The following is a 5,882-nucleotide window of genomic DNA, read 5'->3' on the forward strand; positions in this document are numbered from 1 at the left end:
ACCACCACCACCACCACCACCACCACCACCACCGAGTTGTAGGGATCCATTATGGGCCCCTGTCTGTCTGCCTGTCTGATTCATTCGTGTTTATTTAAACGTCCTCCAATGATGGTTGTGCAGTGAAAGAAATGCGTGCCCGAGCTCGAGCTCGTGCGCAAACACACACACACACACACACACACACACACACACACACACACACACACGGGGGGGGGCAATGGGGGGTGAGGAGGAGGAGGAGGAGGAGGAGGATGAGGAGGAAAAGCTTGGGTTGGGTGGTTTGAGGATTTGAAGGTTTAGCCCTGCAATGTTCCTTACAACTTAAAAACTTTGTGACACACAAAGCGATATTCATTTTCTCCTTCTACTTTTCACTCTGTAGACCAAGATGGCAGACTATATCAGCCTTTGTGGAATGTGACCTTGTATTGCTTTGCCCTACTCTGCTCTGCTCTGCTCTGCTCTGCTCAACTTAACAGACGTGTTTTTGCTTTTGTTTATGATTTTTGCTTGCTTGCTTGCTCGCTCGCTCCCATGACTTGACTGTGGTTTCCCTTTCTATTACAGCACGGTGACCAGACTGCCTTGGGGTAATCAGAAAGGAGGCCAGAAGCAGTCTTTTTCTGACGCACTGAGACTACATACCAGCCGATTTGGAGGAAAAGATATCCCTCTCTCCCTCCCTCCCTCCCTCCCTCCCTCCCTCCCTCCCTCCCTCCCTCCCTCCTCCCTGACCCATTTTCCCTCTTTCCCGATACACTCAATAAATTTAAAGTAAATCAATGAATCAAGTCTCTAGTAATTTATTTGTTGGGATTTATTTGTTGGAAATTATCCCTCCACACCTTCGCCCCTCCCCCCACCACTCGAGGATGTCTCCCTGGGGGGGGGCGGGGGGGGGGTGGACTCGTGTAGGCATACCTCTCCTCCCTTGGCTTTCCGGTCCACTTCGCTCCAGCATACCTAACTCTTTGGAAATGGTAATAGAGTTCATGACACACCCTCACAGAGAGAGGAAGAGTCCGATCGTTCACTGATTCGCTCTCACCCAGCCTCGCCCTGACAGCTCAGGCATGTCTAAATCCGAATGTGGGCAATATTTACATGACTTGACTTGGTGCTTCTAACTTTTTCTCTCTCTTTTTTTTTTTTCTTCTTTAGTATTTTTTTCTTTACCCTACAAACAGCACACTGCAGCTGTCTTCGGACACACAGCAGATCGATCCCATAACAGAGGGTTGTGAGCCACCATGGGAATAGAACTCAGGACCTCTGGAAGAACACAGTCAGAACTCTTAACTGCTGACTCCATTATTTCCGATTAATGTTTAATGTTTATTTTATTTTATTTTATTTTATTTTCGGAGCTGGGGACCGAACCCAGGGCCTTGTGCTTCCTAGGCAAGCGCTCTACCACTGAGCTAAATCCCCAACCCCAATGTTTAATGTTTAAATAAATAAACCTTGTAAAGAAATTAAGCATCTTAAAACCATAGGCATGTGCATCCCTCCTCATTCGTTCATTCCCTCGCTCATTCATTCATTCATTCATTCAGACAGACAGACAGACAGACAGACAGACAGACAGACAGCAACCAAAGTCTAGCCTTTAACAAAGCAAGAAAGCATACCCTGCGGGACGCACAGATGAATTCCTGAGGCTTACCCTGCAGAGCTTACATGAGGCTTAGTAAAGGACTGACCTGACAACAGCTACCTACATACGTTGAAAAGTCTACCTGGTATTGACGGATGATGACAAACTGTATGTGTGATACAAAACTGTATGTGTGGTTCCCCTTATAACTCATCTCGAAGAGCCCAGCTGTTGGGGCTCGTTCTTTTGGGGGAAATGGAGGCTTTTCATCTTTCCCAAAGCTCCTCCTAGATCCTTTCTGTCCATCTGTCCATCCGTCCGTCCGTCCGTCTGTCCGTCCGTCCGTCCATCAAATTCTACCCTAGGCCTGCCCTTAGGTTGGTGGTCGTCCATTGAGTGCTAGTGACTTCTGACTTGTCTCTGTCTTCCCCTCTGAGAACTGTATTTAGATCTGATGCAGGCACGCAGGCAGGCAGGCAGGCAGGCAGGCAGGCAGGCAGGCAGGCAGGCAGGCCCTCCCTCGTTTTGAAACAGACAGACAGACAGACAGACAGACAGACCAAAGGGTCAATGACTGACTGCACTTAAAGGGGCTGTTGACTCCTCTTTGGAGTTACCGCTGTTTAAAACTTGCTTGATAAAATAAAGTCATCGAATCCAAACTACGCAAAGGGGACACTATAACAAATTACGACTGCTTGTGTATATAGAAAACAGGGTTTTTTCTTTCCCTTATTCCATTATGTATGTTTGCTTTTCTTCAAGAATAAAACCGGCTAGGTGGTGCCTCGGAGACTTTATTTTTTTTCCCCAGGAGTCCCTTCGGGCCCTGCCAGCGGGAGCCTGGACCTCTGAGGCCAGAGAGGGTGTGCTGTATCCCCGGCTCGCTCCCTCCCTCCTGGGATCAATCTAAAAAATGGACAGTTTTGGACACAAGCTTAAGTAATGTTCAGCTCATTCATGCAAGAGAGGTGTAGGAAGGACAACACCCCCACCCCCACCCCCACCCCCACCCCTACCCCCACCCGACCAAATAATACCCTAACCAATAAAAACTAGCTCCTTACTCCTCCGCCTGAGGATTTCTGCGGTCTCATGGTTTGTTCTTGGTTGTTGTTGTTGTTGTTGTTGTTGTTGTTGTTGTTGTTTTGTTTTGTTTTGTTTTGTTTTGTTTTGTGTTTTTCAGACTTTAAGACAAATGTAGGGGTTGGGGATTTAGCTCAGTGGTAGACCGCTTGCCTAGGAAGCACAAGGCCCCGGGTTCGGTCCTCAGCTCCGAAGAAAAAGAAAAAAACAAAAACAATAAGACAAATGCTTGTTGTGATTCTCATTTCATTTCAAGGCTGCTATTCTCTAAATCAGAAGGACTCCCTTACAATTCTTCATGGGTAAACTTGCTTTACATCCCTGACATCAACAACAAAAGAATTCAGAAAGTGGTGATGGACCAATCTGTTTGGGTGTTTCTTGCCTGCTTGACCTTGACTCGCACAAGAGAGCATAGAGAATAAAATAAAGTAGGTGGATGGAGAGATGGCACCGTCGTTAAGAGCACTGATTGCTCTTACAGCGGTCCTGAGTTCAATACCCAGCCAACACATGGCGGCTTGCAACCATCTGTAATTGTCAATCATGCCCTCTTCTGGGGTGTCTGAAGACACCTACAGGGTACTCGAATAGACATAAAACAAACAAACAAACAAACAAATCTTTAACAATTAAAAACAAAAAGAATAAAATAAAGCGAAGGACCCGCCTTGGAGACCTGCCCGGTATTGCTCCAGAGTCTACTTTTTAAAACACAGAGATAGGGGTTGGGGTTTTAGCTCAGTGGTAGAGTCCTTGCCTAGCAAGCTCAAGGACCTGGGTTCAGTCCTCAGCTCTGGGGGAAGAAAAAAAATACACACACACACACACACACACACACACACACACACACACACACATATATAGATAGATAGATAGAGAGAGAGAGAGAGAGAGAGAGAGAGAGAGAGAGAGAGAGAGAGTTTGACAGCAATAAAAAACAAAACAAAACCACTTTAAAATACAGAGATGTAAGGATACTCAGAGGGCTCAGAGGAAGCAACCAAGTGTTTGTTATATGGGTGCCAACAATATGGTTCATCTCTTCTTCTCTTCCACGTGGCATGGTGGCCAAGGTGGTGGGGAAACCACACAGTGAAAGGAATTGAACTACAGCACACAAGCAAGTCTCCCTCCCAGACATGAATAAAACTGAAATTAGGCTAAATGTACAATGAAAGGAAGCCAGGTGTTCGTGCATGTCTTTATTTCCATCATTCAAGAGGCAGAGGTGTTTAGAACTGTGTCTCTGTGAGATAGAGGAAGGCAGGCAGGCAGGCAGGCAGGCAGGCAGGCAGGCAGGCAGGCAGGCAGGCCTGATCTAGGTACTGATTTCCAGGTCTATGTGCAGACACCCCTGACTCAAATAAAGGAGTGAAAAGGAAAAAAAAAATACAATTCACCTGGAAGGGTCAGCCAGCCATCAGATGCAGTGAACTAGAAAATTGGGATTCTCAACTGAGGCCTGTTCCCTCCCTCCCTCCCTCCCTCCCTCCCTCCCTCCCTTCCTTCCTTCCTTCCTGGCTTACAGACAGCCAGGTCCAAGCCCAAAAGAGTCCAGCAAGGAGCTTAGAGACTATGAGAGAGTGCACAGGTGTTCTAGGAGGAATCAGCTCACCACCCAGCATCCCCATTTGGGTTCTTGTGCAATCGACACAGGGAGATTGACAATCTGGAATTTAGTGAGAAATCAAACAAGGGACACAGAATGCAAAATATTTATTTACACAGCAAGTGGGTCAGTTGGATTAGCAAGCTAGGACACCCACCCCCGACCCCATCCCAGCCCCCTACCACTGCCGGGTCTCCCTTCCTTGTTATCCCTTTCTCATGCCTCCCTCAATATGGGCACACAGGACCAGGAACATGTTTCTCTCAAAAACGCGTTTTCTGCTGTGAACTCAGTCTGGCAGAGAGTGAGTGGGTGAAGGATCCCTAAAGACCAGAGGGTTTATTAGAGGAAGGCTACCTCACAGTGTTCTTCACACCAGGAACAACAACAACAACAACAACAACAACAACAACAACAACAACAACAACAACAGCAGCAGCAACAGCAACAGCAACAATGAATCAACAAATGGTGGACAGGAGATGAGCAGGGATGCTGGGGGGATGGGAGGGAGGGTAGGGCTGGTGAATCTGCACCTCCCTGAAGGTCTGCCTGTGAAATACTGGTTGATATATGCCTAGTTGAGGACAATATTCCCCTCTCCTGTGGTTTTCAATGGGAGATGACTTCATTGCCAGAGACTATGGAATTGTTTCCATTTTCCCCTTCAAGAACTGTGTTTAGATCTGTTACAGACAGGCTCTGGGTTTTGAAACAAACAAACAAACACACACACACACACACACACACACACACACGAGAGAGAGAGAGAGAGAGAGAGAGAGAGAGAGAGAATAGAGAAAACAGAGACAGACACAAGAGAATTTGATCTCTCTCTCTCTCTCTCTCTCTCTCTCTCTCTCTCTCTCTCTCTCTCTTTCTCTCCCCCTCCCCCTCCCCTAGTTTCTCAGACTGGGTTTCTCTGTATTCGTCTGTAGGGCGGGAAGGACTGAAACTCTCAGATTCACCTTTCTCTGCCTCCCTAGTGCTGCTTTGATGGTAGTTTGGGGAGATTGGGATAGGAAGTAAAAAAGCTTGAGTGCTGATATCAAAGCCTCCCCTCCCCCACATGCATGCATGCATACACACACACACACACACACACACACACACACACACACACACCCTACCTGTCTCCTTCACACAGTTATTAAAAACTTTTTAACTGTGATCTAGAAAGTGTCTAGATCATAGCTTCAGAGTCAGCACATCCTCTCCATACAGAAGACACTGACTGACTGACTGACTGACTGACTGACTGACTGACTGACTGACTGACGGACGGACGGACGGACACACACACACACACACACACACACACACACACAAATACACATATTTATATATTTAAAATGATGCTTAAAAAAAACCCGTCTTCCTGTATAACGGAGGTTTAAAGGGAATCTGGCTGACAGCACGTTTTTGTGGTGTTTTAATTCCTTTTTTTTTTTTTAACCAAATAGGAGGGAGATCTGTTGTCCCTTTTATTAAAAGCCAAAGTATTAAGTGGCGAGCCGATGTTTCAACTTTCACCATTCTGTTCCTTTCACCAAAAAGAGGGGGTTCTTTGGCTTTTCCTTTCCT

The 5,882-nt window shown here is 46.6% G+C and overlaps 1 long non-coding RNA gene across 1 annotated transcript in view; it reads left to right on the forward strand.

The window, feature by feature from the left end:
- The window catches only part of LOC147997545 (uncharacterized), an 18,433-nt gene extending 17,643 nt beyond the window's left edge, over nt 1–790 (forward strand). Inside the window, exon 3 of the long non-coding RNA XR_015647760.1 lies at nt 571–790. This is a non-coding gene — a long non-coding RNA (uncharacterized LOC147997545). The remainder of the gene's footprint in view (nt 1–570) is intronic.
- The last annotated feature ends 5,092 nt before the right edge of the window (nt 791–5,882 follow it).

The sequence above is a fragment of the Rattus norvegicus genome, unplaced genomic scaffold, assembly GCF_021556685.1.
Source record: "Rattus norvegicus strain SHRSP/BbbUtx unplaced genomic scaffold, alternate assembly SHRSP_T2T unassigned-0000115, whole genome shotgun sequence".
NCBI lineage: Eukaryota > Metazoa > Chordata > Mammalia > Rodentia > Muridae > Rattus > Rattus norvegicus.